We start from the raw sequence: 14,478 nt of genomic DNA, 5'->3' as shown, positions 1-14,478 counted from the left end.
AATGACAAGGGACCTCCTTTTTATAGCCGAGTCCGAACGGCGTTCCACATTGCAGTGAAACCACTTAGAGAAGCTTTGAAACCCTCAGAAATGTCACCAGCATTACTGAGGTGGGATAATCCACCGCTGAAAAACTTTTTGGTGTTCGGTCGAAGCAGGAATCGAACCCACAACCTTGTGTACAAGGCGGGCATGCTAACCATTGCACCACGGTGGCTCTATAGAAAATTTTGTCAAAATTTTATTTCTATAGAACATTTTGCCAAAAATGTATTTCTATAGAAAATTTTGTCAAAATTTTATTTCTTTAGAAAATTTTATTTCTATAGAAAATTTTGTCAAAATTTTATTCCAATAGAAAATTTTGTAAAAATTTTATTTTTTATACAAATCTTTGTCAAAATTTTATTTCTATAGAACATTTTGTCAAAATTTTATTTCTATTGAAAATTTTGGGCAAAATTTTAGTTTCAAAGAAAATTTTGTTCAAATTGTATTTCTATAAAAAATTTTGTCAAAATTGTATTTCTATAGAAAATTTTGTCAAAATTTTATCTCTATGGAAAATTTTGTCAAAATTTTATTTCTGTAGAAAATTTTGGCAAATCGTTATTTCTACAGAAAATTTTATTTTTGAGAAGAATTTTTTAAATTGCTGTAAATAACACAAATATCACTGGTATGTCACAACATTCTGACTACGTACAACCTCAAAAATGTCAAGCTTTACGATATAACTGTCAGTTGGCAACACTCGAATTCCAATGCAGCCCAATTCTGAAATCTATAAGGCAACTCTCGTATTACAAAGAAATCTGTATTCAACATAAAGTCAATTTTTGTCTAAAATTTCCAAGTTGGAATATTCAATGCTCATTTCCTGTGACATTGAATGCCCTGGAATATTTAAAAAACTTATCCAAATAAATATCATAATTAAACTTACCATAGGTAGTTAGGTCTATATGCATTTACAATGAACGTATAAGGAATACTTTAATTTTTTAAAACGATATGCTACCAAGTGTTTTATACTACCTCTTGAAGTAGTTTTTTTTTTGTTTGTTTTCTTTATAAAATGTTTGCTAATGGATTTTTGAATGACTACTTAAGCTGTTTAAATCCACAACACATGTTAAAACTTTTTTATTTTTTTTTTTAATTTTCTTTACTTTTGTTAGCTACTCTCTTTCTATTTTATTCATTTAATACAGTTGGATTGTTTCAAGTTTCATAGCTGACATTGCATAGGAAATAATAGAGTATTAAACGCTACTCATTTCTAAATGCTCGTTAAAATATTTAACAATCACATATTTACACTTGATAAAAAAAAATATTCGCGTAAGTTATTAGCTCAACTACGACGACAATAATAACGGCGGCAAGTGATGATAGCAACGCGTCAACATTTAACAAATGTTGGAAACCAACTGGCAAAATAAAAAACCAGAAAAAATTGATATTCTTCTAATCATTCACCGCACCTCAATGGTTTGCTGATGGAGTATGAATGCCCGCGGGCCAAAGAAGGGAAGTGAATAAAGAGCGTTTTTTTTTTGTATGATGATGATAGCACAGTAAAGAGGGAAAAAGCAGTGTCATGTGGCCGGCATTATACACAGAAAAAAATAATTTGTAAATAAATAATAAATCGAAGATTTGGGATCTATACGCGTAATTTTATAATAATAACATCCAATTTAAAAGTGGTAGTGGTGGTAGGCCGCTTAATTTTTGTCAAGAAAAAATTTGCATTTGTTATTAATTTTCCACTCTCCAAAACATCTACACCATACTCAATTTTTTTCTCTGGGTGTATTAAGTGAAATGTATTTTATATATAGTTTGGATTTTTTCTTCTCCCCACTAAAAACATTTTTCAATATGAACTACTTTGGCATTTGCTTCTCTTTATGATATGGTGGTGGTGTCGTCGTCGTCTTTTCATTGGTGACACTTTCACTGATAAGAAATTCACTTTGTGGTACTCCAGCAATTTGGAGTAGTGATTGCTGTTGCAATTGCCAACAACAATGTCGATGATTCAAGGCTGTTGAGTTGAGTGTATTTCTCTTGATACTGTGTGTGTGTGTCTGTAGGAATGATTTTCTGTTCTGTTGACAGCAGCGGCAAAACATTGACATTAATTTTTATGTTATGCTCTTCCCTGTTAAAGAACATAACTAACTAATGTTGTTTAGGAAAAAAAACACAACAACAAGAATAGAACTGAACATTATGTTTGTGAAGAAATGTCAACATCGTTTTTTTTTTGAATTGCAGAATATGGAATTGAAACAAACCATGTACTAAAAAATCCAATTTCATTGGAAAATTGTAGATTGTATCGATGCAGAAATAGATTTTGGTTAATGGAAGTGCCACATAGAACAAATTTCAGTTGTTATTATGACAAGGAAGTACGTGTGGTTGGGTAATTGAGTAAGAAGATATGAAAAATTATATTTAGTCTATACAGTGAACAGTGTCAAATTTGAAGTAGATCGGTTAATAAATAAGCACAATATGACCACATTTGTTGATGTCGGAAGATTCATACACTGAAAGAAGAGTTTTCTTTTCTGTGGAACGAAATTTTAGACAAGCGAATTTTTCTTTTGAAGCAAACAAACCCTTTTTAAAAGGAAATAAAAAAGATTACAGATAACCGTTACATCGCTTGTAATAAATTCTGGTTTAGTTGCTCATAAAGAAAATACTTTAGAAGAAATGCGTATTTCATTTGTCTAAAGTTTCGTTCCGGAGTATTTTTATTTTTTTTCTTTAGTTGTATATAGGGGATATATCTAAATTTGATCCTATTACCAAATTCCTAGTGCCAAACAAACACCATGTACAAAATTTCATCAATAGCGGTTAATAGTTTTCACAAGAATATTGTAAACAACAAATACACGGACAGACAAACGAACGGATACCAAGGGCAACGGTAGAATTCCTGATGTTTTGGTAGATTTTGCAAAATATTACTAACTAAGAGGTACTTAAATTTTCTATAGCAACAACATTTTGAAAAAAACAAATTATATAGAAATAAAAAATTTCTAGGGAAATAAAAATTTGAGAATTTGAGAAAATTTTCTATAGATGTAAAATTTGGATTAAATATTTGATAGAAGTAGAAATTTCAACAAAATTTTTTATAGAAGTAAAAATTATGATAAAATTTTTTATAGAAATAAAATTTTGAGAACATTTTCTACAGAAATAAAATTTTGACAAAATTTTCAAATTTTGACAAAATGTTCTAAAGTTAAATTTTGGTAAAATTTTCTAAGGAAATAAAATTTTGAGAAAATTTTCTACAGAAATAAAATTTTGAGAAAATTTTTTATACAAATAAAATTTAGAGAAAATTTTCTATAGAAATAATATTTAGGGAAAATTTTTTATAGCAATACAATTTTGAGAAAATTTTCTATAGAAATAAAATTTTGAGAAAATTTTCTACAGAAATAAAATTTTGAGAAAATTTTCTAAAAAAAATAAAATTTTGACAAAATTTTCTATAGAAATAAAATTTTGACAAAATTTTCTATAGAAATAAAATGTTGACAAAATTTTCTATAGAAATAAAATGTTGACAAAATTTTTTATAGAAATAAAATGTTGACAATATTTTCTATAGAAACAAAATGTTGACAAAAGTTTCTATAGAAATAAAATTTTGACAAAATATTCTATAAAAATAAAATTTTGGCTAAATTATCTATTGAAATAAAATTTTGAAAAAATTTTCTATAGAAATACAAATTTGAGAAAATTTTCTATAGATATAAAATTTTGGGAAAATTTGCTATAGAAATAAAATTTTTACAAAATTTTCTATAGAAATAAAATTTTTACAAAATTTTCTATAGAAATAAAATTTTTACAAAATTTTCTATAGAAATAAAGTTTTTACAAAATTTTCTATAGAAATAAAGTTTTTACAAAACTTTCTATAGAAATAAAATTTTGACTAAATTAGGTTTAGAAATAAAATTTTGAGAAAATTTTCTATAGAAATAAAATGTTGACTAAATTATCTCTTGAAATAAAATTTTAGTCAAAATTTTCTATAGAAATAAAATTTTGAGAAAATTTGCTATAGAAATAAAATTTTTACAAAATTGTCTATAGAAATAATTTTTTTACAAAATATTTAATAAAATTTTGAGAATTTGAGAAAATTTTCAATAGATGTAAAATTTGGATTAAATATTTGATAGAAGTAGAAATTTCAACAAATTTTTTTATAAAAGTAAACGAACATTTTCTACAGAAATAAAATTTTGAGAAAAATTTCTACAGAAATAAAATTTTGAGAAAATATTCTATAGAAATAAAATTTTGACAAAATTTTCTATAGAAATAAAATTTTGAGAAAATTTTCTATAGAAATAAAATTTTGACAAAATTTTCTATAGAAATAAAATTTTGACAAAATTTTCTACAGATATAAAATTTTGACAAAATATTCTATAGAAATAAAATGTTGCGAAAATTTTCTATAGAAATAAAATTTTTACAAAATTATCTATAGAAATAAATTTTTTACAAAATTTTCTATAGAAATAAAATTTTGACTAAATTATCTTTTGAAATAAAATTGTGAGAAAATTTTCTATAGAAATAAAATTTTGACAAAATTTTCTATAGAAATAAAATTTTGAGAAAATTTTCTATAGAAATACCATCTTGAGAAAATTTTCTATAGAAATAACATTTTGAGAAAAATAGAAATAAATTTTTTACAAAATTTTCTATAGAAATAAAATTTTGTATAGAAATAAAATTTTTACAAAATTTTCTATAGAAATAAAATTTTGACTAAATTATCTTTTGAAATAAAATTTTGAGAAAATTTTCTATAGAAATAAAATTTTGAGAAAATTTTCTATAGAAATAAAATTGTGAGAAAATTTGCTATAGAAATAAAATTTTTACAAAATTTTCTATAGAAATAAAATTTTTACAAAATTTTCTATAGAAATAAAGTTTTTACAAAATTTTCTATAGAAATAAATTTTTTACAAAATTTTCTATAGAACTAAAATTTCCTATAAAAATAAAATTTTGACCAAATTTTCTATAGAAATAAAATGTTGAGAAAATTTTCTATAGAAATTAAATTTTAAGAAAATTTTCTATTGATGTAAATTTTGGTCAAAATATTTTATAGAAGTACAAAATTTGATACAATTTCCTATTGAAGTAAAAATTTGAACAAAATTTTTTATAGAAGTAAAATTGAAAACAATTTCTATAGAAATAAAATTCTGACAAAATTTTCTATAGAAATAAAATGTTGACAAAATTTTCTATAGAAATAAAATTTTGACAAAATTTTCTATAGAAAAAAAATTTTGATAAAATTATGTGTAGTAATAAAATTTTGAAAAAAAATTGTATAAATTCAATATTTTTAAAAATTTTAATTTTCGTGTTAGATCATAGTATAAAAATCCATTGTAAGTAAGTTCTCCCTTTTTGTAGAAGTACAAACTTTTCGTTGTTGGTGTAAGCTAAAATCGTTATGAATCGTTAAAAAATTCGACACATTTGCAATTCATAGAAATAAAATAAAATGTATAGAAATAAAATTTTTGAGAACATTTTCTATAAATTCAATATTTTTAAAAATTTTAATTTTCGTGTTAGATCATAGTATCAAAATCCATTGTAAGTTCTCCATTTTTGTAGAAGTACTAACTTTTCGTTGTTGGTGTAAGCTAAAATCGTTATAAATTTAACATTTGCAATTCAAGGATATACCCAATAAATTTTCGCTAATAGGAGAGATCTAATCCTAAAATAAAATAATAAAACATTTCTTTCGAAGATTTAATTTTTTTCATACTAATCACCAAAATTTTGTTTGGAACTTCGAGTATTCATATTTAATTTGAATATTGTTTTCCGTAAATACACAAAAATACCTTAATTATTTACATTGTATAAACTCAGACAATAGAGTAACATGGTTATAAAATATTTAAATATTTAACAAATACAACAGAATAAACCAAAGGTAGGAGGGAAAAGTCCATGTAATTGTCGTTGTACAAATCTTTATTAATAATTTCTTAACTTTTTTACTAGTTAGCACTTTTCATGTACCTTTCATACTGAGTATTCAATGTACATCTCTCGTTGTGTATTCTGTTTGCAAATGGATACCGACGTGTTTCGAGTGACAACTGAGGATTGCACTTTTCGGCTGGACTACTACTGATGGCAGGCAGACAACAAAAGTTATTTCGAAATTAAAGGATATGATACCATTAAATTCAATTAAACGATTCGAACTCAAGCGTAAGAGAGTTCAACAACAGCAAAAAAAAAAACACGAAAAAGCGGCAACAAAACGGATACAAGGACAGGAGTTAAAAAGGATAAAGGACTAAAGCAAAGGACCAAATTGCGAATAAAAACTGATGTCATGGTTGGCAGAACTTAGTAGTGTTCGGTAAACGTAGAAAATGCTATAGGTCCGGCCGAAACAAAATTGTAATTGGAGGTATTAAAGCTAATAATTGTCCCAAAATGTTTGAAGTTGGACCAAAATGAGGAGGAAATAGGAGGTAGAGAATTATAAAACATTATTTATTTATTATTTATTATAATTCTAAAAACTATAATAAATATTAAAGCTCTAGCTACAAAGGCTATCGGCTTAATAAAAACATACAACTAAAAAAAGTAGTAAAAAATAGCTATAGCAAACAAAATTGTAGCTACACACAGAAAAAAAAATTACGAAAATTTTTTCAATTAAAATCTTGAGTTTTAAAAAAATATTCAATTAAAAATTTAATTTATTCAACAAAATTTTTAATTGAAACAAAAACCATGGTGTCAAAGAGAAAGATGCTCAGTATGCTTTGACATTTCATCATGAATAGACTTACTAACGAGCCACAACGTCGAATTTTCAGTGAATGGGCCCTAGAAAAGTTGGCAGAAAATCCGCTTTTTTATCGACAAATTTTGTTCAGCGATGAGGCTCTTTTCTGGTTGAATGGCTACGTAAATAAGCAAAATTGCCGCATTTGGAGTGAAGAGCAACCAGAAGCCGTTCAAGAACTGCCCATGCATCCCGAAAAATGCACTGTTTGGTGTGGTTTGTACGCTGGTGGAATCATTGGACCGTATTTTTTCAAAGATGCTGTTGGACGCAACGTTACGGTGAATGGCGATCGCTATCGTTCGATGCTAACAAACTTTTTGTTGCCAAAAATGGAAGAACTGAACTTGGTTGACATGTGGTTTCAACAAGATGGCGCTACATGCCACACAGCTCGCGATTCTATGGCCATTTTGAGGGAAAACTTCGGAGAACGATTTGACGCCTTTAGACTATTTTTTGTGGGGCTACGTCAAGTCTAAAGTCTACAGAAATAAGCCAGCAACTATTCCAGCTTTGGAAGACAACATTTCCGAAGAAATTCGGGCTATTCCGGCCGAAATGCTCGAAAAAGTTGCCCAAAATTGGACTTTCCGAATGGACCACCTAAGACGCAGCCGCGGTCAACATTTAAATGAAATTATCTTCAAAAAGTAAATGTCATGGACCAATCTAACGTTTCAAATAAAGAACCGATGAGATTTTGCAAATTTTATGCGTTTTTTTTAAAAAAAAAAGTTATCAAGCTCTTAACAAATCACCCTTTATATGGGAGCTATATCTAAATCTGAACCGATTTGGATGATATTTTGCACAATTAGTTGATACCACAGACGGTTACCTTGTGCTAATTTTGAGTAAGATCGGTTTATATATAAGGCTATTATGACCAAATTTTGGAAAATCGGGCGATACATATATATGGGAGCTATATTTAAATCTGAAAAGATTGGGATAATTTTTTGCACATATAGTCAGTACTATAGAAGATACGTGTAAGCCAACTTTGAGAAAGATCGGTTTACAAATAAGAGTTTTATGACCAAATTTGTGAAAATCGGGAGATACATATATATGGCAGCTATATCTAAATCTGAACCAATTTGGATGATTTTTTTGCAAATATAGTCAGTACCATAGAAGATTCGAGTAAGTCAACTTTGAAAAAGATCGGTTTATAAATAAGAGTTTTATGGCCAAATTTAGCAAAATCAGGCGATACATATATATGCCAGCTATATCTAAATCTGAACCGATTTGGATAATTTGTTGCACATATAGTCAGTACTATAGAAGATTCGTGTAAGCCAACTTTGAGTAAGATCGCTTGATTAATAAGAGATTTATTTGTCAAAATCGGGCAATACCTATATATAGGAGCTATATCTAAATCTGAACATATTTGGATGATTTTATGCACGTATAGTCAGTACTATAGAAGATTCGAGTAAGCCAACTTTGAGTAAGATCGGTTGATAAATAAGAGTTTTATGGGTAATTTTGGCAAAATCGGGCGATACCTATATCGATGTCTCCAAAAAAGTGAATTTTACAGGAAACAAGTTCAAAGTTTTTTGTTTGGAATTTCTCAAAAACCGTATAAGATATAAATTCACTTTTTTTCGGTTTTAAAATCATGTTTATTGTAGATTTTTTCTAGTATGTACGAATTCAAAATAGTGTTAATATAACATCCCAGCAAAAAAATTTGGAAGTTCTTCCAAAGGCACAACTTTAAAAGCACTTCCAGAAGATGCACTCCCCATGATGTTCTTTATTTTAACTACCCAGGAAGTTCTTTTATTTCAATTTTTTATAACATGGTTTTTTTATACTTTGCATGGGTAATTTTGACTGTTTTGTTTCAAATAGGTTAAAAACAGAGTAAGAATTCATAAAATGGTACAAATCATTTAAATTTTGTCGAAAAAAATGCTACATCCATTCTGAAAAAATTGTGAATTTTTGAAAATATTTGAGGTCAAACGTTTCCGACATTAAAAATTATAAAAAATTATAAAAATTATTTATTTGACAATATATCACAGATTTTTTAATTTACATCCAAAACATTGAATTCGGATCACACCTAAAGATGTGATGCAAATTCAGTGCAACGGCTGTTGAAATGGAGGACTTCCGTCCTATGACAAGCCCATGTTACATTCATCGCTTCTGCGTCAATTTTGCACCACTTCCGGATCCAAAAAGAACATTTTCATTACTTTTTTGGCGACGCTTTTTTTGCTGGGATGACTAAAAATGACTTAGACCACTTTAAACCGAACAAAGAAGTGTCCAACAAATTCGAACTTTTGACAGGATGCAACTCACATCAATCCAAAAAAAAACAACGAATGCTAAGTCGACTTAGCGTACTCTGGAATGAGGATATCGATACAGGAGATATATCTAAATCTGGACCGATTTCGATTAAATTGTGCAAACTTAAAGGAACATGAATAAGATTACTTTGTGCCGAATTTTACGACGATCGGTTTGTAAAGAAGCGCAGTGTGACCCCATTTGTCGAAATCGGGCCATACACATATATAGTTAGGTTATAGAAATAAAATTTTGATAAAATTCCCCATAGAAATAAAATTTTGACAAAATTTTCTATAGAAATAAAATGTTGACAAATTTTCCTATAGAAATAAAATTTTGAGAGAATTTTCTTTAGAAATAAAAATGTGAGAACATTTTCTTTAGAAATAAAATGTTGAGAAAATTTCCTATAGAAATAAAATTCTGACAAAATTTTCTAGAGAAATAAAATTCTGACAAAATTTTCTAGAGAAATAAAATTTTGAGAAAATTTTCTAAAGATGTAAAATTTGGACAAAATTTTCTATAGAAATAAGATTTTGACAAAATTTTCTATAGAAATAAAATTTTGACAAAATTTTTTCTATTGAAATAAAATTCTGACAAAATTTTCTATAGAAATAAAATTTTGACAAAATTTATTATAGAAATAAAATTTTCTATGGAAATAAGATTTTGACAAAATTTTCTATAGAAATAAAATTTTGACAAAATTTTTTCTATTGAAATAAAATTCTGACAAAATTTTCTAGAGAAATAAAATTTTGAGAAAATTTTCTAATGATGTAAAATTTGGACAAAATTTTCTATAGAAATAAGATTTTGACAAAATTTATTATAGAAATAAGATTTTGACAAAATTTTCTATAGAAATAAAATTTTGACAAAATTTATTATAGAAATAAAATTTTGACAAAATTTATTATAGAAATAAAATTTTCTATAGAAATTTTAACAAAATTTATTATAGAAATAAAATGTTAACAAAATTTTCTATAGAAATAAAATTTTGAGAAAATTGTCAATTGAAATAAAATTTTGACAAAATGTTCTATTGAAATAAAATTCTGACAAAATTTATTACAGAAATGAAATTGTGAAAAAATTTTCTATAGAAATAAAATTTTGACAAAATTTATGATAGAAATAAAATTTTCTATAGAAATAAAATTTTGACAAAATTTTCTATAGAAATAAAATTTTGAGAAAATTGTCTATTGAAATAAAATTCTGACAAAATTTTCTAGAGAAATAAAATTTTGAGAAAATTTTCTTTAGAAATAAAATTTTTAAAAAATTTTCTATAGATGTAAAATTTGGACAAAATTTTCTATAGAAATAAGATTTTGACAAAATTTTCTATAGAAATAAAATTTTGATTAAATTTTCTATAGAAATAAAATTTTGACAAAATTTATTATAGAAATAAAATTTTCTATAGAAATAAAATTTTAACAAAATTTATTATAGAAATAAAATGTTAACAACATTTTCTATAGAAATAAAATTTTGAGAAAATTGTCTATTGAAATAAAATTTTGATAAAATTGTCTAAAACAGGTTGGCTGATAAGTCCCCGGTCTGGCACATAGATGGCGTCGCTAGTATTAAATGCATATTATTTTTATATATTACCAACCTTCAAATGATTCGTGTTAAAATTTGACGTCTGTATGTCAATTAGTTTGTGAGAGAGAGAGCGTCTTTTGTAAAGCAACTTTTGTTATTGTGAAAAAAAAAATTGAAAAAAAGGAATTTCGTGTTTTGATAAAATACTGTTTTCTGAAGGGAAAAAATACGGTGGAAGCAAAAACTTGGCTTGATAATGAGTTTCCGGACTCTGCCCCAGGGAAATCAACAATAATTGATTGTTATGCAAAATTCAAGCGTGGTGAAATGAGCACGGAGGACGGTGAATACAGTGGACGCCCGAAAGAGGTGGTTACCGACGAAAACATCAAAAAAATCCACAAAATGATTTTGAATGACCGTAAAATGAAGTTCATCGAGATAGCAGAGGCCTTAAAGATATCAAAGGAACGTGTTGGTCATATCATTCATCAATATTTGGATATGCGGAAGCTCTGTGCAAAATGGGTGCCGCGCGAGCTCACATTTGACCAAAAACAACAACGTGTTGATGATTCTGAGCGGTGTTTGCAGCTGTTAACTCGTAATACACCCGAGTTTTTCCGTCGATATGTGACAATGGATGAAACATGCCCCCATCACTACACTCCTGAGTCCAATCGACAGGCCGCTGAGTGGACAGCGACCGGTGAACCGTCTCCGAAGCGTGGAAAGACTCAAAAGTCCGCTGGCAAAGTAATGGCCTCTGTTTTTTGGGGTGCGCATGGAATAATTTTTATCGATTATCTTGAAAAGGGAAAAACCATCACTCTTATATGTCGTTATTGGAGCGTTTGAAGGTCGAAATCGCGGCAAAACGGCCCCATATGAAGACGAAAAAAGTGTTGTTCCACCAACACAACGCACCGTGCCACAAGTCATTGAGAACGATGGCAAAAATTCATGAATTGGGCTTCGAATTGCTTCCCCACCCACCGTATTCTCCAGATCTGGCCCACAGCGACTTTTTCTTGACCTCAAAAGGATGCTCGCAGGGAAAAAATTTGGCCTATTTTGAGGCAAAACCGAAGAAGTACTACCAAAATGGTATCAACAAATTGGAAGGCCGTTATAATCGGTGTATCGCTCTTGAAGGGGGAACTATGTTGAATAATAAAAACGAATTTTGACAAAAAAATGTGTTTTCTTTGTTAGACCGGGAACTTATCAGCCAACCTGTTAGAAATAAAATTTTGATTAAATTTTCTATAGAAATAAAATTTTGACAAAATGTTCTATTGAAATAAAATTCTGACAAAATTTATTATAGAAATGCAAAATTTTGACAAAATTTTTTATAGACAAATTTGGAGAAAATTGTCTATTGAAATAAAATTTTGACAAAATTTTTATAGAAATAAAATTTTGAGAAAATTGTCTATTGAAATAAAATTTTGACAACATTTTTTATAGAAATAAAACTTTTTACAAAAAATAAAATTTTGCAAAATTAGATTTTTTTGTTAAAATTTTCTCAAGAATTTTGATAGATTTTTTTTGACCCGACTGGCAACCGTGCTCAGGAGGTGATTCTGAGTTGAAATTTCAACGAGGGGTGATTTACTGCAGTCGAAATTTCGAATTTTGGTTTTTATCTTTTGTGAATATAGGAGTATTGTGGAAAGGAAAGGGAGCTATATCGAAGGGATTCTTTGCCAGTGTCCACTCGCAGGGAAGATTATGGATATGAGTATGACAAAATCGTTAACTAAAACCATAAAGGTCTCTGAATATAAAAAAAAAAAAATTTGGTCGAGCCGTTTAATAAGTTGAGTTAGCCGATCTTGCCTATTGCTACAGATATATACGCATTTTGTAGTGACAACCAAAAATCGTTTGCAGAAAACAACCTAGTAAAAACGAGTTGCGTCAATCGAATTTAAAACATTTAGATTTTTGCTTTTAAAAACAGGGTACTATGTTTTTGTGTGCATTCATCCCAAATATTCGGTTTGTCCTCAACACCATGAATTGCAAAATCCCATATGTCTGTTGACCGTATATTGTCTGCATAACGGACAATGACATTTTTTTCCTCAAAGACAATTATTTACATTAAACATCAGAGTATTCTCCTCTCTGGTCTCGAAAAAGCAAGCACCAAAAAGAAGCAGTAATCAAAATTTACACAAACCATAGCACACATTTTTTTCTGGCATTGTCCTTCCTCTTCAATATGGCAGACAAATGATAAAGCACAGAAAATGCAAATTGAAATGGAAATGTGTATTTCAATATTGATTTTAATAAATGGTTTATTGAATAATGACTGAACTACAGAGACAAAAACTAGAGATTTAATAAAAGGATGTACAGAGTACTCTGTACGAAAAAAAACGTAACACAACTAATGATTTTTGTTAATCTGGACACATTGCATTGAAAATAAAAGGTTTGGGATTTTATTAATTTTAAAACATAATAGATGCAAAGACAAAGCTCTGTCAGTTAACAGTTAGTTTATCTTTCTACGCCTATTGTCGGGTTTGTTGAAAATTCCTTTTCCGGCGGACCGCTAGAACCGGTGTTTTCAAGGCTGCATAAAAACATTTTCAAAACAACTTTTAATAAAATAATGAATTTATTTTGTATGTTGATTTTAATGACAATAAATTTATATTTTCCTTCCCAAATTACGCTGGTTTATGGATTTTGGGATGCTTTGTATTCGTTTTAAGAATCACCATCCATTGGTTTTGGAAATTAGTCCGGTTTTTTAAACCCGAGAAAACCTGACTTAAAAAAACTATTTATCAGATCTTGAATAAAACCCGAAGCTTTTAATGATATTACTCTTTGTTTTTTGAATCCCGAAATATAAAATTCAACCCTCGTAGGTCATGCCTACGACTTTTCCAATTTAATAATAAGTTTTCACTTATTATTAAAAAAGTTACCACCAAAATTACTTGGTAATGACAGTTTTTGCTGGTTTAAGTTTATCTGGAGAGAATGTAGTCGATCATTGTAGTCGATAGGACAATTATCTCTCACTCACTCTGTCTCTCTCTGTATAGAGATGAAATATATGTTTGTATGGTTTGTGGAGCAGTTTTGGAGAAAACAAAAACAATTCTCTGCTAATACCCTTATGTAGCTATGTTAACTAATTAACAGAATTCTGCTAATGATATTATTTCGTAAGTTATTTTTACGCACATATATAAAAATCGATTAATCATTGTTTACCTACATTATTACGCCTCCCAAGTTGTTGTTGTTTTTTTAACAACCTTATATCCGTTTTACTTCTGATACTAATTTGCAACGAAACAGAAAAAACATATAAATGATACACAAGAATATAATATTCAATGCAATAACACTATGAAACAGCAGCAGAGACATGATTGTTGCAGCTTAAGAGATAAAGTCACAAGTGTGTAAATAATGAAACGACAAGCAAATAAAACGAACATGTATGTCTGCCTGCCTACATACATACATGCAAGTTTGCAACAGAAGGAGAATGAAATTCGCTGTTAAAAAGGATGAGAGTGTTAAGTGTTAATACTTTACAGGACACAATTGTAAAATGCTTCATAAATTAAGGAATACAACACATGTATAGAGAAAATTATTGCTAAAGCATTTTTCGAATGCACTGA

The 14,478-nt window shown here is 28.0% G+C and overlaps 1 protein-coding gene across 5 annotated transcripts in view; it reads right to left on the bottom strand.

The window, feature by feature from the left end:
* The window catches only part of Pgant5 (polypeptide N-acetylgalactosaminyltransferase 5), a 186,222-nt gene that overhangs the window by 77,421 nt on the left and 94,323 nt on the right, over nt 1-14,478 (bottom strand). Inside the window, exon 1 of one of the 5 annotated variants that reach the window (XM_075297280.1) lies at nt 947-1,400. The exons of the other annotated variants lie outside the window; for them this stretch is intronic. The gene's annotated coding sequence lies outside the window, so the exon portion shown is untranslated. Of the gene's footprint in view, nt 1-946; nt 1,401-14,478 lie in introns of those variants that run through there. 5 annotated transcript variants of the gene reach the window in all.

The sequence above is a fragment of the Haematobia irritans genome, chromosome 2, assembly GCF_050003625.1.
Source record: "Haematobia irritans isolate KBUSLIRL chromosome 2, ASM5000362v1, whole genome shotgun sequence".
NCBI lineage: Eukaryota > Metazoa > Arthropoda > Insecta > Diptera > Muscidae > Haematobia > Haematobia irritans.
Note: the sequence above shows the minus strand (reverse complement) of the source record. Positions and strands in the feature narration are given on the sequence as shown.